General features: G+C 42.5%; 1 long non-coding RNA gene across 1 annotated transcript; it reads right to left on the bottom strand.

Moving 5' to 3' along the window:
* Positions 1 to 16,383: 16,383 nt before the first annotated feature.
* Positions 16,384 to 18,392, bottom strand: LOC139548631 (uncharacterized). The gene is made up of 3 exons (XR_011669735.1): positions 18,352 to 18,392; positions 16,983 to 17,084; positions 16,384 to 16,509 (listed from the first exon to the last, which is right to left on the bottom strand). It is a non-coding gene; the product is annotated as an uncharacterized lncRNA (long non-coding RNA).
* Positions 18,393 to 25,449: the final 7,057 nt, after the last annotated feature.

Genomic DNA, 25,449 nt, shown 5'->3' on the forward strand with positions numbered 1-25,449 from the left:
CCACTACCATGCTTGAAAATATGAAAAGTGGTACTCATTGATGTGTTTTGTTGGATTTTCCCCAAACATAACGCTTTGTACTCAGGACATTAAGTTAATTTATTCTAGTGCCTAATTGAAAACAGGATGCATGTTTTGGAATGTTTTCATTCTGTACAGGATTCCTTATTTTCTCTCTATTCACTCTATTAGGGTTAGTATTGTAGAGTAATTACAATGTTGCTGATCCATCTTCAGTTTTCTTGTATCACAGCCATTAAACTCTGTAATTGTTTTAAAGTGACTAATGGCCTCATGGTAAAATCCCTGAGCTGTTTCCTTCCTCTCTGGCAACTGGGTTAGGAAGGACGGCTGTATCTTTGTAGTGACTGAGTCTATTGATACACCATCCAAAGTTTAATGAATAACTTCACCATGCTCAAAGGGATATTCAATGTCTGTTTTGTTTTTTTACCCATCTACCAGTAGGTGCTTTTCTTTGCGAGGCATTGGAAAACCACCCTGGTCTATGTGGTTGAATCTGTGTTTGAAATTCACTGCTCGACTGGGGGACCTTACACATAATTGTATGTGTGGGGTACAGATATGAGGTAGTCATTAAAAAATTATGTTAAACACTATTATTGCACACACTTATTATGTGACTTGTTTTGCACATTTTTACTCCATAACTTATTTAGGCTTGCCATAACAAAAGGCTTGAATACTTTTTGACTCAAGACATTTCAGCTTTTTATTTTTTATTAATTTTGTAAAAATGTCTAAAGACATAATCCACTTTGACGTTATTGGGTAGTGGTGTAAAAAGTACCCAATTGTTATTACACCACTACCCAATTGTTATACTTGAGTAAAAGTAAAGATACCTTAATCGAAAATTACTCAAGTAAAAGTGAAAGTCACCCAGTAAAATACAAGTATTTGGTTTTAAATATACTTAGGTATTAAAAGTAAATGTAATTGCTAAAATATACTTAAGTATCAGAAGTAAAAGTATTATAAAATTGTGGACAGAAATTGTGGAATAAACAATGTTTTGAAACCTTCATCAATGACTGTTATTTGGGTTCAGTTCTTTCCAAAGTTATTTCACACAACACATTCCAGTAACAAAAAAAGCAGGAAATAGAATTATCATAAATTATCTTGTCAAGGTTGAACTTTTCTTTGCTCAAATGTCAAAATCTCGGGTGATTGGTTGAGAAAGTGTTGAGGCTATGAACGGCAGACACAGGAAGAGAGGAAGACGGCAACTCTGTGATGTCGAAACAGTTTCCGCTTGATCATCTGCACTCAGTATGGACATGTTACTAAAACGAGCTACTTTTGATCTACTTGATAACACGTTTGACACATTAAATGTAATTTACTGCCACATTAAATCAAACATGCTGTGATTATCTTACATTAGGCTATATAAATGGCTATTATAGGATACATTTTGCACATAAAAAAATATGGAATCAGTCAGAATCAATGACCTTTTTAATTCATACTGTGGTTTATAACTTTTTAACAAGCTAGTATGTGGGTTATTAGGTTACAGCAAGCTGTTCTACATGACTTCTTCTTTGCAGTGGAATGTTCCAAACTGTTAATCATTTTCATCATTACTCATAGGCCTCAGCTTGGGGAGGTTTCTGTTGTCTAATACAAAGTAATTAAAGAGAAGTAAACAAACATTCTCCTCACAAATAATGTTCAAATTCACATCAGAAACAAATAAGATAATGAGTTCATGCATTTTGCAGAGGTTGTATAGGCACGTCGGGGTCCTCCTATATATGTATAATCAGTCCTCTGACGTTATAGTGAGGGGATTAAACTACATTTTTAGAATGCAGAACTACAATCGATCAATGGCAAATAAGAGAAAAGACTATGGAAAAAAACATTTCCTAATCCCACACTGCTTGCAATCAGTCATGTTTGTCTCAATCCAGGATTACAGTTTCTAATCTATTTCTTCAGACCTTCCAGGCTGACCCTTGGTAATACTCAGCAGTTTTTCACATGAGGAGGCTTGGTATTGTTCTTAAATGTTATATGAAATGATTTTCATAAACTAATCCTACATGAAGTCACTAGAGGGCAGCATACGATTGAAATGTACCAACAGTACATACACACATTTATATTGAACTCCCTAAATACTCCTACTGATAAATTAGGAATGCTTATTTTTTCAATTAATGCTGTTGACAGATATAATCCTATATTTTTAGACATGACACTATTTTCTATATTATAACCCTGTTTATTAGAAAGAAAAATCTGAAATAGCCATATTATGGATTCCTGAAGATAAACATTTGTCCAAATACTAGCCACTCCTTTTGCCTAGTTTTGCCTTCAATGGCCTGTAACCCATAAATGTTGATCCCTCTACAGGAATCAAAGGAGAAGATAAATCTATAGGAGCCTATACAATCACAACACTGGAGTAATCTGAAATAATCTGCCCCAATGTCACGTAAACCCCAAACAATAGCTTTGTCTCACACAAACCACTCAGAGCATGTGAGTGGTTTGTGGTTTAGGGCTGTGGTTTACGGCTGCTAGAATCCTGACTAGAACCAAAAAATGTGATCATATTACTCCAGTGCTAGCCTCCCTACGCTGGCTTCCTGTTAAGGCAAGGGCTGATTTCAAGGTTTTACTGCTAACCTACAAAGCATTACATGGGCTTGCTCCTACCTATCTTTCCGATTTGGTCCTGCCGTACATACCTACACGTACGCTACTGTGACAAGACGCAGGCCTCCTAATTGTCCCTAGAATTTCCAAGCAAACAGCTGGAGGCAGGGCTTTCTCCTATAGAGCTCAATTTTTATGGAATGGTCTGCCTACCCATGTGAGAGACACAGACTCGGCCTCAACCTTTTAGTCTTTATTGAAGACTCATCTCTTCAGTAGGTCATATGATTGAGTGTAGTCTGGCCCAGGAGTGTGAAGGTGAACGGAAAGGCACTGGAGCAACGAACTGCCCTTGCTGTCTCTGCCTGGCCGGTTCCCCTCTCTCCACTGGGATTCTCTGCCTCTAACCCTATTACAGGGGCTAAGTCACTGGCTTACTGGTGCTCTTCCATGCCGTCCCTAGGAGGGGTGCGTCACTTGAGTGGGTTGAGTCACTGACGTGATCTTTCTGTCCGGGTTGGCGCCCCCCCTTGGGTTGTGCCGTGGCGAAGCTCTTTGTGGGCTATACTCGGCCTTGTCTCAGGATGGTAAGTTGGTGGTTGAAGATATCCCTCTAGTGGTGTGGGGGCTGTGCTTTGGCAAAGTGGGTGGGGTTATATCCTGCCTGTTTGGCCCTGTCCAGGGGTATCATTGGATGGGGCCACAGTGTCTCCTGACCCCTCCTGTCTCAGCCTCCAGTATTTATGCTGCAGTAGTTTATGTGTCGAAGGGGCTGGGGTCAGTCTGTTATATCTGGAGTATTTCTACTGTCTTATCTGGTGTCCTGTGTGAATTTAAGTATGCTCTCTCTAATTCTCTCTTTCTCTCTTTCTTTCTCTCTCTCGGAGGACCTGAGCCCTAGGACCATGCCTTAGGACTACCTGGCATGATGACTCCTTGCTGTCCCCAGTCCACCTGGCCGTGCTGCTGCTCCAGTTTCAACTGTTCCTCCTGCGGCTATGGAACCCTGACCTGTTCACCGGACGTGCTACCTGTCCCAGACCTGCTGTTTTCAACTCTCTAGAGACAGCAGGAGCGGTAGAGATACTCTTAATGATCGGCTATGAAAAGCCAACTGACATTTACTCCTGAGGTGCTGACCTGTTGCACCCTCGACAACTACTGTGATTATTATTATTTGACCATGCTGGTCATTTTTGAACATTTGAACATCTTGGCCATGTTCTGTCATAATCTCCACCCGGCACAACCAGAAGAGGACTGGCCACCCCTCATAGCCTGGTTCCTCTCTAGGTTTCTTCCTAGGTTTTGGCCTTTCTAGGGAGTTTTTCCTAGCCACCTTGCTTCTACACCTGCATTGCTTGCTGTTTGGGGTTTTAGGCTGGGTTTCTGTACAGCACTTTGATATATCAGCTGATGTAAGAAGGGCTATATAAATAGATTTGATTTGATGTGCTCACTGAATATCACTGATTGGATATACTGCATGTATAGAAATATCTAAATGAGTGCATGTGAGCACATCCTCTTTCCTAATGTTTGTTACCCAAACCGTAATATTTTTAGCGGTCACTTACTATGTGTTAAAATAAAACAAATCATCTATTTCAATGGAACATTTTGATTGTTTGGTAGGGTATAGATTGGAATAAACATGTCCACAAAATTCCCAATCTACTATAACAGATCTACTATATAATCTACTATAATCTACTATACTATATTACTTCCGGCGCCGAAAAGAGATGGCCGCCTCGCTTCGCGTTCCTTGGAAAATATGCAGTTTTTTGTTTTTTTATGTGTTATTTCTTACATCGGTACCCCAGGTAATCTTAGGTTTCATTACATACAGTCGGGAGGAACTACTGAATATACGATTAACGTCAACTCATCATCGTTCCTACCAGGAATATGACTTTCCCGAAACGGATCCAGTGTTTTGCCTTCCACCCAATACAATGGATCTGATCCCAGCCGACGACCCTGTGCGACGCCGAAAAAGGGGCAAACGAGGCGGTCTCGTGGTCAGGCTTCGGAGACGGGCACATCGCGCTCCACTCCCTAGCATACTACTCGCCAATGTCCAGTCTCTTGACAATAAGGTTGATGAAATCCGAGCACGGGTAGCATTCCAGAGAGACATCAGGGATTGCAACGTGCTCTGCTTCACGGAAACATGGCTAACTCAAGGGACGCTAACGGAGTCGGTGCAGCCAGCTGGTTTCTTCATGCATCGCGCCGACAGAAACAAACATCTTTCCGGTAAGAAGAGGGGCGGGGGGGTATGCCTTATGATTAACGAGAAGTGGTGTGATCATCATAACAACACACAGGAACTCAAGTCATTCTGTTCACCTGATCTAGAACTCCTCACAATCAAATGTCGACCGCATTATCTACCAAGGGAATTCTCTTCAATCATAATCACAGCCGTATATATTCCCCCCCAAGCAGACACATCGATGGCCCTGAACGAACTTTATCTGACTCTTTGTAAACTGGAAACCACACACCCTGAGGCTGCATTCATCGTAGCTGGGGATTTTAACAAGGCTAATCTAAAAACAAAACTCCCTAAATTCTATCAGCATATCGATTGTGCTACCAGGGCTGGAAAAACCCTAGATCATTGTTATACTAATTTCCGCGACGCATATAAGGCCCTCCCCCGCCCCCCTTTCGGAAAAGCTGACCACGACTCCATTTTGTTGATTCCAGCCTACAAACAGAAACTCAAACAACAAGCTCCCGCGCTCAGGTCTGTTCAACGCTGGTCCGACCAATCTGAATCCACGCTTCAAGACTGCTTCGATCACGCGGATTGGAATATGTTCCGCATCGCGTCCAACAACAATATTGACGAATATGCTGATTCGGTGAGCGAGTTCATTAGGAAGTGCATTGACGATGTCGTACCCACAGCAACGATAAAAACATTCCCAAACCAGAAACCGTGGATTGACGGCAGCATTCGCGTGAAACTGAAAGCGCGAACCACTGCTTTTAACCAGGGCAAGGTGACCGGAAGCATGACCGAATACAAACAGTGTAGCTATTCTCTCCGCAAGGCAATCAAACAGGCTAAGTCCCAGTACAGAGACAAAATCGAGTCGCAATTCAACAGCTCAGACACAAGAGGTATGTGGCAGGGTCTACAGTCAATCACGGATTACAAAAAGAAAACCAGCCCCGTCGCGGACCAGGATGTCTTGCTCCCAGACAGGCTAAACAACTTTTTTGCCCGCTTTGAGGACAATACAGTGCCACTGACACGGCCCCCTACCAAAACCTGCGGGCTCTCCTTCACTGCAGCCGAGGTGAGTAAAACATTTAAACGTGTTAACCCTCGCAAGGCTGCAGGCCCAGACGGCATTCCCAGCCGCGTCCTCAGAGCATGCGCAGACCAGCTGGCTGGTGTGTTTACGGACATATTCAATCAATCCTTATCCCAGTCTGCTGTTCCCACATGCTTCAAGAGGGCCACCATTGTTCCTGTTCCCAAGAAAGCTAAGGTAACTGAGCTAAACGACTACCGCCCCGTAGCACTCACTTCCGTCATCATGAAGTGCTTTGAGAGACTAGTCAAGGACCATATCACCTCCACCCTACCGGACACCCTAGACCCACTCCAATTTGCTTACCGACCCAATAGGTCCACAGACGACGCAATCGCAACCACACTGCACACTGCCCTAACCCATCTGGACAAGAGGAATACCCATGTGAGAATGCTGTTCATCGATTACAGCTCAGCATTTAACACCATAGTACCCTCCAAACTCGTCATCAAGCTCGAGACCCTGGGTCTCGACCCCGCCCTGTGCAACTGGGTCCTGGACTTCCTGACGGGCCGCCCCCAGGTGGTGAGGGTAGGTAACAACATCTCCACCCCGCTGATCCTCAACACTGGGGCCCCACAAGGGTGCGTTCTGAGCCCTCTCCTGTACTCCCTGTTCACCCACGACTGCGTGGCCATGCACGCCTCCAACTCAATCATCAAGTTTGCGGATGACACTACAGTGGTAGGCTTGATTACCAACAACGACGAGACGGCCTACAGGGAGGAGGTGAGGGCCCTCGGAGTGTGGTGTCAGGAAAATAACCTCACACTCAACGTCAACAAAACAAAGGAGATGATTGTGGACTTCAGGAAACAGCAGAGGGAGCACCCCCCTATCCACATCGACGGGTCAGTAGTGGAGAAGGTGGAAAGTTTTAAGTTCCTCGGTGTACACATCACGGACAAACTGAATTGGTCCACCCACACAGACAGCGTTGTGAAGAAGGCGCAGCAGCGCCTCTTCAACCTCAGGAGGCTGAAGAAATTCGGCTTGTCACCAAAAGCACTCACAAACTTCTACAGATGCACAATCGAGAGCATCCTGTCGGGCTGTATCACCGCCTGGTACGGCAACTGCTCCGCCCACAACCGTAAGGCTCTCCAGAGGGTAGTGAGGTCTGCAGAACGCATCACCAGGGGCAAACTACCTGCCCTCCAGGACACCTACACCACCCGATGTCACAGGAAGGCCATAAAGATCATCAAGGACAACAACCACCCAAGCCACTGCCTGTTCACCCCGCTATCATCCAGAAGGCGAGGTCAGTACAGGTGCATCAAAGCAGGGACCGAGAGACTGAAAAACAGCTTCTATCTCAAGGCCATCAGACTGTTAAACAGCCACCACTAACATTTAGCGGCCGCTGCCAACATACTGACTCAACTCCAGCCACTTTAAAAATGGGAATTGATGGAAATTATGTAAAAATGTACCACTAGCCACTTTAAACAATGCCACTTAATATAATGTTTACATACCCTACATTACCCATCTCATATGTATATACTGTACTCTATATCATCTACTGCATCTTGCCATCTTTATGTAATACATGTACCACTAGCCACTTTAAACTATGCCACTTTATGTTTACATACCCTACAGTACTCATCTCATATGTATATACCGTACTCTATACCATCTACTGCATCTGCCATGCCGTTCTGTACCACCACTCATTCATATATCTTTATGTACATATTCTTTATCCCTTTACACTTGTGTGTGTGTGTAAGGTAGTAGTTGTGGAATTGTTAGGTTAGATTACTTGTTGGTTATTACTGCATTGTCGGAACTAGAAGCACAAGCATTTCGCTACACTCGCATTAACATCTGCTAACCATGTGTATGTGACTAATAAAATTTGATTTGATTTGATTTATAGCATATCTACTATATAATCTACTATAACAGATCTACTACATAATCTACTATAACAGATCTACTATATAATCTACTATAATCTACTATAACAGATCTACTATATAATCTACTATAATCTATTATAACAGATCTTCTATATAATCTACTATAACAGATCTACTATATAATCTACTATAATCTACTATAAGAGATATGCTATATAATCTACTATAATCTCCTATAACAGATCTGCTATATAATCTACTATAATCTACTATAACAGATCTACTATATAATCTACTATAATTTACTATAAGAGATCTACTATATGATCTACTATAATCTACTATAACAGATCTACTATATAATCTACTTTAACAGTGTGTTTTGCCATTAACTCACATTGCGGTCGCATAGTTTCACATCAGTAACAGAGAGGGGGACACCCTGGGGCGAGGGGTCCCGTTTCAGGCTCCCATCTTGGGCCAGCCCCTGGTGCTTGTCCCAGGCCTTGGCCCGGGGCAGGGTGTAGTCATGGGTATAAACGGGGTACTCTGTGAGGGGCCTGCGGCAGATGTGGTAGGAGGTTCCCCAATCTGGAGCGTTCTCGGCTGGGTTGCTCCAGCGCTGGTTCCTGGGAGGAGCTCCAGGGCCTCCAGGCCCGGTCCTCAGCTCCATGGCCGCCGGGGCTAGGGTAGAATTCTCCTGGGCTGATGTTAGTACAGACTCACAAACAGGAGCTGACCTCCGGACCACATCCAGATAGGGTCCCGCTATCACTGGGATGGGCCCTGCTGGGTGGTGACCCGAGAAGGAGGCTACAGAAATGAACATCTGACAAGTATGGACATTCATCAAAATTGTATAGGACACTTATGTTTTGTCATGCATTGTCATGTTGTTACTTTCTATGTTAATATGACCAAGGAGACATACCATAAGTGTCATTGTCTGTGGTACATTTTCTGAGTTCCTTATTCCTTGTGATGTCCTGATTTTTCTTGGCCCCTTCTTTTCCATTTTTTGCACTCCCTTTCTTCCCAGTCTTCTGACTCCCAGGCTTTTGACTCTTTTTGATGGGAACTCTGGGCTTGGCCACTTCCCCGTTGGCATGGACAATCTGGAGCATCACAAAAATCAAACACATAATAAAAACATGTCAATAACCGCATTTCCATCCACAGTTTTTATCCAAGCAAAGTCATGTCGCATAAAAAATCTGGGATGGAAACAGTAAGTTTCGGTACAATTTTATAAATGGCGACAGATAGTTTGTTTGTTCGACATGGTGGGATCTTTCTGTGTTGGTCAAATTAATGATGCCAGAAATGCCTGTGGAAACGCCTTTATGTGCAAAAATGTATGTAATATCCATCGTTTCATAGTAAACTTGGAGTAACGCGATGTTATGGTGTGTGGTCCTCATCCCACTGCGACTCGGGAAACCATGCAGTGTATTAGGCTAAAGATGAAATACGTTTGATGAATATCAGAGGGTGGTAGGTATACTGTGATATTGATGCTCCTTTCCCATAAATATCGAGGGTCTTATTCTAGTGACATGATGATTGATGCTTGACAGCCGTTTAACAAATACAAATATTCTCGCTTTTATCCAAAACAATGTCATCATGTAGACCAAGGGTTTCTAAACTTTTTCATTGGGGAACATCCAGTGCCTCCCACGTCGATTTCTATGGGGACAAGCATAGTTCATGACACAAACTGTTCACACCCCTCTTGTTGGTGGAGAGAAAATGTTGCAGGTTTAAAGCTTATTCCCTGCAATTCTATACATTTTGCCATATCTAATGTTTATTCATGTGATATTTTTAGTGACTCAAACATTACAACAAAATCTATGGGGGAAAAAGTTAGCTGACATGGGCTAGTTGATCTGGACATTTCTGACAAGTTATAAATAGTTCTTTACGGTATGCAATAACTGACAAGACAAGAGGAAAACTGCACATTGTGCATTCTACTATTACAACTTTCAAGAGTAAGTTGAAAATCAGACTGAGTTCCTACTCCTACAACAACAACAACAACAAAAAGTTTGGGAACCACTGATGTAGACTATACCCACCACAGGAGGTTGGTGGCACCTTAATTGGGGAGGACAGGCTCGTGGTAATGGTTGGAGCGGAATGAGTGGAATGGTATCAAATGCATCAAACACATGGTTTCCATGTGTTTGATGCCATTCAATTCGCTCCATTCCAGACATTATTATGAGCCGTCCTCCCCTCAGCAGCCTCCACTGATATCCACACAGCCTACCCGCACAGCCTACCCGCACAGCCTACCCGCACAGCCTACCCGCACAGCCTACCCACACAGCCTACCCACACAGCCTACCCGCGCTGTATCTGTGAGCTGCTGGCTAGAGCACATGTGCCAAGACCAGAGTAGCACATTTACTATTTAACGCAACAGTTTGTGACAAAACTATCGGTAGAGTTGAAAGTGCGATGGATTTTTATTCAGTACACTCAGAAAATTAGGGGTTCAACAAGGGTTCTTCTAAGATCCTCAGAGTTCTTCGAAGAACCTTAGGGTTCTTGGCACTGAAAATTGCCCCCAAAAGGTTCTCCCAAGAACCCCATAGGAGGTGGGGTTCATCAAAGAACCTCCTTAGTTGGTGGGTGTTCTTGCAGGAACCTAACTGCCCAACTGAAACATTTGGATTTTTATTTGAAAGGACAGCAGGTGCAGGCACTTAACTGAAAAATGTAAAGATCTCCTCAATTTAAGGTAAGGTTTATTTCTTATATAATCTAAATTGATATTGTTTTGTGATGATAACTTCTTATGGCTGCAGGGGAAGTATTGAGTAGCTTGGATGAAAGGTGCCCAGAGGTGCCCATAGTAAACTGCCTGCTCCTCAGTCCTAGTTGCTAATATATGCATATTATTATTAGTATTGGATAGAAAACACTCTGAAGTTTCTAAAACTGTTTGAATGATGTCTGTGAGTATAACAGAACTCATATGGCAGACAAAAACCTGAGAAAAAATACAAACAGGAAGTGGGAATTCTGAGGCTAGTCGATTTTCAACCAAGACCCTATTGAATTCACAGTGAGATATGGATGAGTTTGCACTTCCTACGGCTTCCACTAGATGTCAACAGTCAATAGAACCTTGTCTGATGCCTCTACTGTGAAGTGGGGCCGAAGGAGACAGGAATTAGTCAGGTCTATCATGACCTGACCATGCTCTGACCATGCGCGTTCACATGAGAAGGAGCTATGTTCCATCGCACATCTGAAGTCAATGTAATTCTCCGGTTGGAACGTTATTCAAGATTTATGTTAAAAACATTCTAAAGATTGATTCAATACATCGTTTGACATGTTTCTACTGACTGTTACGGAACTTTTGGACATTTCGTCTGCTTTTAGTGAACGCGCTTCCTGACGTTGGATTTGTTTACCAAACACGCTAACAAAAATGGCTATTTGGACATAAATGATGGACATTACCGAACAAAACTAACATTTCTTGTGGGAGTCCTGGGAGTGCATTCCGATGAAGATCAGCAAAGGTAAGTGAAGATTTATAATGCTTTTTATGAGTTTTGTTGACTGCACAATTTGGCGGGTAACTGTATGGCTTGCTTTTGTGGCTGAACGCTGTTCTCAGATTATTGAATATTGTGCTTTTGCCGTAAAGCTTTTTTTGAAATCTAACACAGCGGTTGCATTAAGAACAAGTGTATCTTTAATTCTATGTAAAACATGTATCTTTCATCAAAGTTTATGATGAGTATGTATGTTATTTGACGTGGCTCTCTGCAATTTCTCCGGATATTTTGGAGGCATTTCTGAACATGGCGCCAATGTAAACTGAGGTTTTTGGATATAAATATTAATTTCTTATGGCTGCAGGGGCAGTATTGAGCAGCTTGGATGAAAGGTGCACAGAGGTGCCCATAGTAAACTGCCTGCTCCTCAGTCCCACACTCTGAAGTTTCTAAAACTGTTTGAATTATGTCTGTGAGTATAACAGAACTCATATGGCAGGCAAAAACCTGAGAAGTTCCACTTCCTGTTTGAATTTTTTCTGAGGTGGCAGATTTTCAACCAAGCTCTCATTGAAATTACAGCGAGATATTGATGAGTTTTCACTTCCTACGGCTTCCACTAGATGTCAACAGTCAATAGAACTTTGTCTGATGACTCTAATGGGAAGGGGGGCCGAAGGAGACAGGAATTAGTCAGGTCTGCCACGAGCTGACCATGCTTTCACATGCGCTCTCACATGCGCGTTCACATGAGGAGGACCTCCGTTCCACCGCTCTTCTGAAGTCAATCTAATTCTCCGGTTGGAACGTTATTCAAGATGTATGTTATTGTCACGAATCCCGCTTCCTGAGTCTGTTTTTGCCTGTGTTCTGTCCTGGAGTGTTTTTTCCGGTGTCCTGGAACGCACCCTGTCTGGTTGCCGGGCGACGTAGCTAGTTGGAGGATCTCTGAGTACCCGCACCTGTATCCCATCAGCTATCTGCACACCTCGTCCTGATCATCACCCCTCCACTTCATAAGCGCTGACCTGACATCCATTCCCTGCCGGATCGTTAGCCATGAACAGTATGTTGTGCCAGCGTATCAGCCTCCAGTTTGATAGAGTTTGTTTTGTTGTTTTGTACGTCTTGCTTGCCTTGAACTTACCTCCGTTTTTTCTGTCTACAGTCATTCACCCGGAACACTCATCCCATCCCTACCTGGTCGTCAGTGACTTCAGTTACTTCCTTGGATCTGCTTACTCAATTCCATCAACTCACCTCCGCTGCCCGCTCCGCTACTTGGATTTTTCTATCACTACATTTAAACTTGTAAATAAATACTCACCTTCGTCTTACTCTCCTTGTCCTGGTCTGCTTCTGGGTTCTACTTTAGAGAACCGTGACAGTTATTAACAACATTCTAAAGATTGATTCAGTACATCGTTTGACATGTTTCTACTGACTGTTACGGAACTTTTGGACATTTCGTCACGTTATAGTGGACGCGCTTTGTGACTTTGGAATTGTTTACGAAAAGCGCTAACCAAAGTAGCTAATTGGACATAAATAACGGACATTATCAAGCAAGCATGTATTGTGGACCTGGGATTCTTTGGACTGCATTCTGATGAAGTTCATCAAAGGTAAGGAAACATTTATCATGTATTTTCTGGTTTCTGTTGACCCCAACATGGCGGCTAATTTGGCTATTGTTCTGAGCTCCGTTTCAGATTATTGCATGGTTTGCTTTTTCCGTAAAGTTTTTTTGAAATCTGACACAGCGGTTGCATTAAGAGAGGTACATCTATAATTCCATGTGTATAACTTGTATTATCATCTACATTTATGATGAGTATTTCTGTTGAAACGATGTGGCTATACAAAATAACTTGATGTTTTTGGAACTAGTGAATGTAACGCGCCAATGTAAACTCAGATTTTTTGTTATAAATATGAACTTTATCAAACAAAACATGGATGTATTGTGTAACGAAGTCCTATGAGTGTCATCTGATGAAGATAATCAAAGGTTAGTGATTCATTTTATCTCTATTTCTGCTTTTTGTGACTCCTGTCTTTGTCTGTGATTTTGCGGTGACCTAACATAATCGTTTGTGGTGGTTTCACTGAAAAGCCTATTTGATATTGGACACTTTGGTGGGATTAACAACAAGATTACCTTTAAAATGGTATAAAATACATGTATGTTTGAGGTATTTTAATTATGAGATTTCTGTTTGATTTTGGCGCCCTGCACTTTCATTGGCTGTTGTCATATCATCCCGTTAACGGGATTGCAGCCATAAGAAGTTTAACATCTAATATTTTTGCAAATCTTTCTAAAACAGAAAATGTACACAATTCAATGGATATCAATCAACAAAGAGGTAAGAAAAGGTACTGTATGCTATAAGAATATGTTGAAGGCTAGCTGCATTGAGTGCAGATGACTGAACTGCTCAATTTTGTGTCTGTCTGCAGGTATACAGACGAGGAGACATGCGAAGGTATGTCAATTGGAATTGGTATGTTATGCAGAACACATGTACCATCCTCCTCCCTTATCTTTTCAATTAAAATCCGAAAGGCCTCTACATTATGGACAAGGTATGTGTATAAAAACAATTATCAAAACAGTTTTTTCATTCACATTTACCACAAAAACCAAGGTATGAATACTGCCGTGTTCATGTTTTGTTTGGATTTACAGACTTCACCCTCCCTACACCTCTGATGAATATAACAGGAAACCTGTTCAATCACCATGCACTGCTAAATCATTCTAGCTATGTGTAGCAGTGTGATGTTGTTCCCATAGATTACGCACCAAATTGCACACAAGGACCAATTCAAATAGGCCAGGTCAAGAGGGGATGTTAATAATTTGATAATAATAATAATAATTCAGTGTATTTTTTTTATTTAATTACAGCTGCATAGCTAATGTTTTTATTTGGTGTACAAACACTTTTTCATACCAATATTGTACATACACGGGATTGTAAAAGTTTTGTATATTTTGGTTTGGCCCATCGCGGGTTATCTGTATTCCCATACCCCTTTATCGTTCTCTTTTGCCTGACCCTCGGCTAGCAAGGTATGTTGTCCTTGGCTCCGAAACTGTTTAATATACAACCGTCATAAGGTTATACAATGTACTGTTCTGCAACCATAAGTTTGTTATAGTGTGGACAGTGTAGGAATTTATGTTAACAAGTTTCACAGAGCTCACTGACTGGGGTATCTGTTGTAACTTGTGAGTACTTGTGACAGTGGTTGAGTGAGTGTCCATGTGCTCGCGCAGGTGCCCGAGAGCTGTGACTGCGCCAAGGGTAACATGTGTGTTGTCTCTTCGTGTGCAGGTATGTCTTTTATTTTGTCAGAATTATGTTCTGTATAGTTTTACTTGTATGGTGTGCTGTTGTGCAGCGAGTGTGTGCACGCAGCACCTGTTAATTCCTTTTGGCGCTCTTTTGCCTGACCCTCGGCTAGCAAGGTGCCCGAGAGCTGTGACTGCGCCAAGGGTAACGTGTGTTGTCTCTTCGTGTGCAGGGCAAATAAAAAGATTTCAACGAGCAGACCATCAGTTGTGGCAGCGTCGTAATTAAAAATACACAACGCAGAATGAACCACGCTACATATGGATACAGAGAACATCAACACATCAACATCAACACGCCAGAGGATAAACCCATTGGACTTGGGGCTCTGCTGGGAGTTTAGCTCATATTTGGATTTGTTTATTATGCTTTGCCACTGAAATCATAATAAACACTGACAACTAAAATATTGTATTATTATGTGTATTATTAATAATAGGGGAGGGGATAGCTAAAAAAGGAACCCCAAAAGGTTCTTCAAAAGGTTCTTAGAGGATCCATTAAAAAGGGTTCTTCGAATAACTTATAGGGGTTCCCCCACATTTTCAATTTGAAGAACCCCTAAAAGACACCCCAGGAACCTTTTATTTATAGAGTGTACATGAAAACTTAAGAGAAAAAGTACATTTTGTGTGCAATACTTCACCATGCACTGATTGTTATACAAAAAAAAGTCAATTTCCACTGGTGGAAAAATGTGCATATTTTCTTTATGCGGATTCTACAGTAGCCTATTCATGTGAAAATCTGTCACCAATTGGATGGAAACCTAGCTATTGTCAGGTTCACAAAGCTCAGTCCTGTGATTATGGTGATTTTACCCATGATGATTATGAACAGCTAGCCAAGCATGGACACACACACACACCATGCATTTTCTCTGGGTGAGATGCTGGCACTACTGGTGTCCAAATCCCATTTAGGATACCAGCACTCTGCACTAGTCTTGTTAGCCTCTGGGTGAGATGCTGGCACTACTGGTGTCCAAATCCCATTTTAGGATACCAGCACACTGCACTAGTCTTGTTAGCCTCTGTGCCAAGCTGCCAACACAGGGACTGAGAGAGGCTCTGAGTGGCCAAATGTCGATCCACTCCCACACAATTGGCAAGCAGTACCATGTCTGATCTTCACTGTGAATTAGTGAGAGTAGGCACTCCCCTGGTGCCACCCCAACAACCCACCCCTCTTTGCCATGTGGCCCAGAGATTATGGGGGCATAGTGATACCCCTCTCCCAGCTCAGCCATCTGTACAGTATTAAAACTCAATCAGCATTTGTGTTAAGTGATTGCCCAATTTAAGGCCAAGAGGCTCTTTGGATGTAAAAACAGGCAGACCGCCGTATCATTATAAGACTGTAAGACTCTGGGCTGGCATGGGATGGGCAGCATGGGGTCTGCTGTTGGGCCGATCACTCACCAGGTCTCTCTGCCTGCTGTTGGGCCGATCTGCGTTCTGAGCCCATCGCTCGTAACTCACCACCTACATACAACCACAGAAAGAAACAATTTATTAATTCAATCAAGTTTTGGAACAAATAGATAGGGGAAAATATACATTTGTAAATTAGAAATAAATTGTATAAGCTCAAGGTACTGGACAAAATTAGGGACAGTTCTTTTTCCCAACCTGAGTTGGTGGTATTGGTGGGGTTGGTGACTTTTCATTCTTCTTTATGCTCGACTTACGTCCTCCTCTTCCCTTTTTGGTCTTGACATCGGTTCTGATCGAGGCTTTGGCCTGAATCTCAGTTCTGACCATGGGCTTGATCATCTCTGAACAACAGAATCACACCAGTCAGAAGTCTCTTTAAACTCCTAAACCCTGATAGGTAATGTTCCAATACAGCACTGTGATTGGGACTTTTGTTCTGAGATGTAATGTCTTGTATCCATTCATGATCACATTCAGTTTCAGTGCTATGCAGTGAAGTCTACCCTGTGTCTCATGTACTACACACTAATGCAATGCCCGCACCACAACCTCATGTACTGTAGTACACTGACTAAATGACACATGCCCTGCGTTGACCCCAGTGTTTCTACACTAATATCCTGTTGGCACTTAATTAATCCAAGGCCTGACAGCCAAGTGTGTTAAGAAAAGCTCCAGTCTGCACAACACTCTCCGTAAGAGGGATTTGGGTGCTATGGGAATCTCTTCAGACACCACAGCTAGATCCCATGTGGTGGAGTGTCCAAATGAACGCAATAGATCAGCTTAACCTCAAAATCCCCAGACAATTTACCTTCATTTTGATTGTTCTTGATGTGGACTAAATCTAAATCTTCTTCTGGGGGGATTTTGGCTGGCAGCCAGAGAGCAGTATTGCAGACGGCAGAGGCTTGATCTGCAGGGAGAGAAATCAAAACCATGAAGGGGTTTATTTGGCTGACCAAGGTCAGGGCACACCACAGTGAAATCAAAATGGAGGCCCTAAGTACCACAGACAGCCAAGTAGGTAACTGTGACTGGCAATGAGAGTTTAAGCTGGGCTTTCCAATTGTCTTTTTTAATCTGTCCTCCCTCCCAAAAGTAATTGCTGTAGTAGACTCCTGGGACAAGTCCCAATGATCTTTTTACCTTATTCAGCACAAAAACATCCAGAGGTTTTGGTGCAATGCTCTCTTGGTAATGTAACTTCTTGTCTGTGCATTGCTCAGGTTTGACTTTGGTTGTAATTGTATGTCCGGCTAATGCTAAACTGTTGATTGATCGTCTTTCAGATGTGACGTTAAGCGGGTGTCCTGACTCTCTGTGGTCACTACAGATCGTAAGAGTAGGGGTGTTAACCCCGGTGTCCTAGCTAAATTTCCAATCTGGCCACCTAATCATCCCCAGCTTCCAAAAGGCTCATTTCATCCCCCCTCCTCTCTCCTGTAACTATGCCCCATATTGTTGCTGTAAACGAGAATGTGTTCTCAGTCAACTTACCTGGTAAAATAAGGGTAAAATAAAATAAAAATCTATTTTTGCTCTTAGTGGTACAGTATATCATTAAGTATTGTAAAAAATCTGCATGGCTAGCACATTCTTTCTTTTTATTTATTTTATATTTAAAGTCTTTATATATATATATATATATTTTATATTTCTCTCCAATTTCGTGGTATCCAATTGGTAGTTACAGTCTTGTCCCATCGCTGCAACTCCGTACCCCTGGCGATCGTGTCAGCTTGCATTGCGCCCGGCCCGCCACAGGAGTCGCTATAGCGCGATGGGACAAGAACATCCCTGCCGGCCAAACCTTCCCCTAACCCGGATGACGCTGGGCCAATTGTGCGCCATCCCATGGGTCTCCCTGTCGCGAACCAGGATCTGTAGTGGCACAGCTAGCACGGCGGTGCAGTGCCTTAGACCACTGCACCACTTTATTTATTTCACTAGGCAAGTCAATTAAGAACAAATTCTTATTTACAATGACGGCCTACCCCCGGCCAAACCCCGGACAATGCTGGGCCAATTGTGCGCCAACCTATGGGACTCCCAATCACGGCCGGATGTGATACAGCCTGAATTCGAACCAGGGACTGTAGTGACGCCGCTTGCACTGAAATGTACTGCTGCGCCACTCGGGAGTGCAGTACACCACACAAGCAGACCTTTATCATACATACCTAAAGTTCTGTTTTCTGATGCTGATTTGGATACATGTGTTCTGAAATTAAAGGACAGAAAAAAGTTCAGGATTAAGCCACAATCTGCCATTTCAACAGCCTGATTGACCCAAAGGGATACTGTACACTTAAGACAGCAAGTCCCAGGGATCTTTTCAGTAGATCTGACTACATTTTAAGTGGATATTGTTTTAATCCCCAGTCTAACCACAACACAATTGTATTAACAAAAGGATGTGAACCATATTGTGGTCTACTGCTACATATGTATTTAAAGAAATTCCTGGTATGTCTTCAAGTGAGAGAGAATCCCCGTACAGTTCAATCATGTAAGTTGTAGTGTTTCAACATTTCTCTTTGTAGTTTATAGCTGTCTAACAAAAGAAAGTCATAGAGTTTGCTCTTAGGCACTGCTTGCGTAGCTTTTGAAGTGGGACATCATTTAGAAAAGCCAAAAGTGTTGACTGAGACTTGACTGAGAATTGTACTCAAATTAGCACAGAACCTTGCGCTCCCTGCTTTCTTGGCAACCAACATAAAAGGGGCTCCTCTTCATCTGATCACATAAGATTGGTTTGACAAGTGACACTGAAATGAAAATTACATTTTCCAGTGTGTAATTGATTTGGATTGTGATGTTCCTTCCTTCCCAATCTTTCGCTTTAGAGAGCATTGTATAAATAGACAGATGCTTGGGGGCTTACAGTGTGAAATCTACATAGGGGCAGAAAGTCAGGAAGCTTGGTAAAGAGCTGCGACTTAAGGTATTATCCCTTGGGAGGATAGAGCGCCTTTGGAGCCATTTTACTCTACTGACTAAGGCTGAACTCAGGGCTGCTGCACTTTCACTCTGCTTTTTATTATGGATACACTGCCCTGCACGCACACTCTGTCAATAGAGACAGATCAGAGCAAATGACATAAACTCACATTCTTTTCATTTTTTTGGTGTTGTTGGTCTGCATTTGGGAGATCTCCTGAAAGCAAAAGAGAACATTATCAATATTTGATTCTACATGCTTAAATGTGGAAGAGTTTGCCTATTGGCATGAAAAGGTTTGCATAAATATGACAAAACTATTGGTTGTGATGTCCATGCTAACTTAGAAGAACTGAATGGATTGGCGGCTAATGGTTATGACTTTAGGACCAGCAGTAAATTGATTGTTTTCATCATCATAATTTCATAATCAGCTTTATTGTTTCCGTCCAATCTGATCCTCTGGCAGACCACAAGTCTCAACTCCTGCGAGAACAGGTACCCCACAAGATTTAGCTCTGGTTTGTCCAGATAGCTAACTTATACCCATGACATGGCATTATATAAATTATAAACTATACAGTTGACAATTTCCTGTCATGAACGCGCTTATCAGTGAGTATGTTGGGGACACAGAGAAGAGGAGCTACAGCTTTTTACATTTGGTCTATTCAAGATCAAGAGCTTCATTCTAGAAAATTGACTTCCCAATGAAAACTCAATCTAAGGGTACAAAGTGTGTGTGCGTGTGTGTGTGTGTGTCTGTATGTATGTGTGCGTGCGTGTGTGAATGCATGCATTTGCATAGGTATGTGCATGCGTTTGTGCACAATGCATATGTATGTGTACTCACAATGGAAATGGATCGTCCCGAGCCACGCCACTTGGGGTTTTCATCCAGCAGCACGGCAAGGCTACAGGAGCGGCTGGAGGAACGGCTGGGGATGGTGTAGACCTGGGCATCACTGGAGTCCTGCACAGCCTCATACAGACTGTCCGTAGAACCCTCCTGGACACACACACACACACACACACACACACACACACACACACACACACACACACACAGAGAGTTAGTGACACAATCAGGGACAAACGGTAGACTGCGTGGAATTGGCATGCTGACTGCAGCAAAGCCCACCAAAGCTGTTGCCAGATAATTGAATGTTCATTTCTCTACTATAAGCCGCCTCCAACGTCGTTTTAGAGAATTATGCAGTACATCCAACCGCCTCACAACCGCAGACCACGTCTAACCACGCTAGCCTAGGACTTCCACATCCGGATTCTTCACCTGCGGGATTGTCTGAGACCAGCCACCCAGACAGCTGATGAAAATGTGGGTTTGCAGAAGCGAAGAATTTCTGCCCAAACTGTCAGAAACCGTCTCAGGGAAGCTCAACTGCGTGCTCGTCAACCTCACTTGACTGCAATTCGGCGTTGTAACCAGCTTCAGTGGGCAAATGCTCACCTTTGATTGCCACTGTCACGCTGGAGAAGTGTGCTCTTCACAGGTGAATCCCGTTTTCAACTCTACCAGGCAGATGTAGACAATGTGTATGGCATCATGTGGCAAGCAGTTTGCTGATGTCAACGTTGTGAACAGAGTGCCCATGGCGGCGGTGGGGTTAGGGTATGGCAGGCATAAACTAAGGACAAGGAACACAAATACATTTTATCAATGGCAATTTGAATGCACAGAGATAGCATGACAAGATCCTGAGGCCCATTGTTGTGCCATTCATCCGCCACCATCACCTCATATTTCAGCATGATAAGGCACAGCCCCATGTCGCAAGGATCTGTACACAATTCCTGGAATCTGAAAATGTCCCAGTTCTTCCATGGTCTGCATACTCAGACATGTCACCTGTTGAGCATGTTTGAGATGCTCTGGATTGATTTGTACGGCAGCGTGTTACGGTTACCGCCACTATCCAGCAACTTCCAGCCATTGAAGAGTGAGTTGACTGATTTCCTGAACTATAACTCAATAAAATCTATGAAATTGTTGCATGTTGTGTTTATATTTTAGTTCAGAAGACATCATTTCTCAGCAGCTCCTCTAGAACTGTCTTGATCCATTACATCTGGGCCACTACTGTGTATTACTATTTTGTAGTAGATCCTGATACACGTGGTGGTGAATAACAACAGAAACAACAACGCTGCAATCAAAAGCCTGAAGCAGCAATCACGCTTCTTCAACCTGATGACCTTGGATCAGTTCTGAGGACATGTCGGTCAATAATCCTGAACTGTGTTCAACATCCCCAACATCTGGCCAAGGAGAGGACTGTACTCCTCTAATACAGTTGTGCTTGTGATTATTTCCTTCTATAAATCTATGAAATCTCCTATATTTCGGTCATCTAAAAAAACACACGTCAAAGCTACTCTCTAGTGTAATAGTACTGTAATAACATCACTTAGTTGCTTCCATACACAATCACAGAAATGTACAGTACAAGACACAATTGCACTGCTTCCAAAGACTAAACTGAGATTTTATAGCACCATAACATTCATCAAAAGACGCTGAAGAAAAGCCCCACAGAAATCCTAGTCGGTTTCAGTCCCGCTGGACTCAAATCCACCACCAAATCCTAGTCGGTTTCAGTCCCGCTGGGCTCAAATCCACCACCAAATCCTAGTCCGTTTCAGTCCTGCTGGGCTCAAATCCACCACCAAATCAAGCCATGACTCTCCAGTGGCGTAGCACAGTTTCGCGGGGCCCCCCGCAAGTTTTGAGGAAGCCCCCCCCCCATTTTGTTGGAATTTCTTTTGCCATGGGGAAGAGACAAAAATGTCAAGTTGTATAGCTAATCTCATGCTATTTTACACATTTTGCAGTGTGGCTGAGAAAAAATGTTGCCGTTTTAAAGCAAATTTCCTGTCATAAAAATTATCAATTAACGCTCGCCCCCCCCTCTTCTTGCGGGGGGGGGGGGGGGGCTTCGCTAGTGTGCCTCTCACGCCACTGTAATTTTAGGAACACATCAGCCCCTCTTCAACACACACGCCTGAGAGAGAGAGAAGCCCTACACTCTGAAGAGAAGTAAAAAAAGAGCCTTACCAGAGAGAAGCAGAAGAGGTTCATCTTTGTGGAGAGGAGAAACTATACCAGTCTCTTTCCCCTGGAGCTGGTGAGAGCAGTGTGGACTGGATTGAGATGTAGAGAGCGATGTGGACTGGACAGAGCTGTAGAGAGCGATGTGGACTGGATAGAGCTGTAGAGAGCGGTGTGGACTGGATAGAGCTGTAGAGAGCGGTGTGGACTGGATAGAGCTGTAGAGAGCGGTGTGGACTGGACAGAGCTGTAGAGAGCGGTGTGGACTGGACAGAGCTGTAGAGAGCGGTGTGGACTGGATAGAGTTGTAGAGAGCGGTGTGGACTGGACAGAGCTGTAGAGAGCGGTGTGGACTGGACAGAGCTGTAGAGAGCGGTGTGGACTTGATAGAGCTGTAGATAGCGGTGTGGACTGGACAGAGCTGTAGAGCGGTGTGAAGTCACTCCAACAGAAACACAACAGCCCTCCGCCAGTCGCTAGTCAAGGGCAGGCTGCCTGCCGTCTGCTCAGATTAATACCGCAATACCACACCCATCCCATAATCCAATAGAAGGAGGGACCATTACTCCATTTGACCAAAGAGACCTCACTCATTCACAAAAGAAGCCCCTCACTGGAGTACCAGAATAATAGATTAAGCCATGGGGTGGATAGAAAGTCAATGTTTCTGGGGCTATGCTTTCATAGGTTATTTCAGTGGATCACTAGTACTACTGAATGACGTGAACGGTGTTTTAGAGGTATTGAATTCATAATGGTGTGATGTTTTCCACTTTCAGCTTATGCATATTGCTGACGTATGTTCTTCTTTTAACAGGTCTGTTCGGGATGGATAGCTTTGTTCAGTATTTCAGAAGCACAGAGTCACTTCCTCTTTTGGTACCATTTCACAACCTTTATAATACTATTGAAAAGGCTTGAGCTCATTTGACTGTGCTGCTGCTCTTTGACCTCCACAACAGTTCAAATAGTGTCCCCAACACATTCTGAAATTGCATTTTTGTCCCACCCAGGTAAATAATTGGAATGTGACACAAAACAGGGCAACTGTGTGCTTTAGGACCATGCGGACGCCTCTGAGTGGTCGGGTAGGCTGTTTGGAGTGTTTTCCAACATTCAAAGAAAATATATAATAATAATTAAGTTATGTCCCCCCACTTCTAAAACCAAAGTTGCGCCCCTACAAATAGTGAAAACATTAGCTTTGTGATCAGCAATATTATCAGAAGTCTATTATTCATATCATTCACATTTGCAAACTAGCAATTTCCTATTTTCTGTAAACGATCAGAAATGTATTCTAAATAAATTGTACCTGGATAAGCCGATTCTCAATCAACTTCTGGGAAATCCTGGAAGCTCTTTGTTCAATTGGGTTTTGATGTTAATGTGATATGCACGCTACTTCTTTTTTTCCCTTCCACTTGGGAAATGTAAATGGTGTAATTTAAAAAAAAATGTTTTGGTAAGCTGCCATTTCATAAATGCATTACTCTTATAAGCATTAATACTACAGTATTACCACAGTTGGCTATCCCACAACTCCATGAGGAAATACTACCTTGTATTAAAGCGCAATGGAAAGGGTGGTGACATTGTTGAATACTGCATAAAAGGAATAGTTGAAAATGTTATAAGATTCTTAGAAAAGTTTTTGGGGTATGAATTAGTGTTCAGAAAATACCAGTCAAGTGATCCTCTCTCTATCTATCTCTCTCTCTCTGTCTCTGTCTCTCTCTATCTATCTCTCTATCTATCTCTCTCTGTCAATTCAATTCAATTCAATTCAATTGACTTTATTGACATGGCAAGTTATTATTACTTACATTGTCAAAGTATACATATCGAAAAATTTCAATAAAATATATATGTATATATATACACAAAATATATATATATTTATATATAAATAAATGGTGGGACTAACAGCAATAATAATAGTAGTAGTGGACATGGGATTACCATTAATAACAGCTACAACAACAATATTAATCAGAACAACAATACATTAAAGCAACAGTAGTAGACCAGTGTCAACATGACTGAGAAGACACATGACCTGGTACGAAAGACAAAACAAAACTAAGCTAAATGGGAAATATTATCAACATTACTTTGCATTTTTCACTGGCTGTCCCTCAGGCTGTGGCAGGAGGACACATATTTGGCTGCCAAAACTGCACATTTTGGCTTTTCACCCAACAAATATTTGAATTTTTCTTCATCTTTTATAGTTTCAAAATCTTTGTATTGAATTATAATTTTGGGAAAGAAATATGCTCTTAGGTCTGAGTATTTGTCACAGTGTAGTAGGAAATGCACTTCTGTCTCTACCTCTCCCCTGGAGCAGAGTGAGCACAGCCTGTCCTCCCTGGGCAGCCAGGTTTGTCTGTGACGACCGGTCTCTATAGCTAGACTGTGCTCACTGAGTCTGTACCTAGTCAATGTTTTCCTCAGTTTTCTATCAGTCACAGTGGTCAGATAGTCTGCCACCATGTACTGTCTGTTTAGAGCCAAATAGCATTGAAGTTTACTTTGATTTTTTGTGGTGTCTTTCCAATAGGTTATATATTTTTCTTTTTGTTTTGTGATGATTTGGTTGGGCCAGATTTTCTGAGGGCTGTCCCGAGGCTCTATGGGGTTGGTTTGGGTTGGTGAACTGAGCCTCAGAACCAGCTGGCTGAGGGGACTCTTCTCTGGTTTCATCTCTTGACATTGTAGAGCTGTGTGATGGAATGTTTTAGGGTCACTTGTTTTTAGATGGTTGTAAAATTTGATGGCTCTTTTTTCTATTCGAATGAGGAGGGGATATTGGCCCAATTCTGCCCTACATGCGTTATTTGGAGTTTTTCTTTGTACTTGCAATACAGTCTTGCAAAACTCTGCATGCAAAACTTCAATTGGATGTTTGTCCCATTTAGTAAATTCATTATTAGAGAGTGGACCCCATACTTCACTGCCATATAGAGCAATTGGTTCTATAACTGATTGAAAAATTTTGAGCCAGATTCTAATTGGAATTTCAATTTTGATGTTCCTTTTAATGGCATAGAATGCTCTTCTTGCTTTGTCTCTCAGCTCATTCACAGCCATGTGAAAGCTACCTGTGTTGCTGATATTTAGTCCTAGATATGTGTAGTTTTTGGTGTGTTCTAATAGAACTGTGTCCAAATAGAATTTATATTTGTCATCCTTATTTCCGGACCTTTTTTGGAATATCATTATATTAGTTTTTTTTAGGTTAACGGTCAGAGCCCAAGTCTGACAG

This window comes from Salvelinus alpinus, chromosome 21 (genome assembly GCF_045679555.1).
Source record: "Salvelinus alpinus chromosome 21, SLU_Salpinus.1, whole genome shotgun sequence".
NCBI lineage: Eukaryota > Metazoa > Chordata > Actinopteri > Salmoniformes > Salmonidae > Salvelinus > Salvelinus alpinus.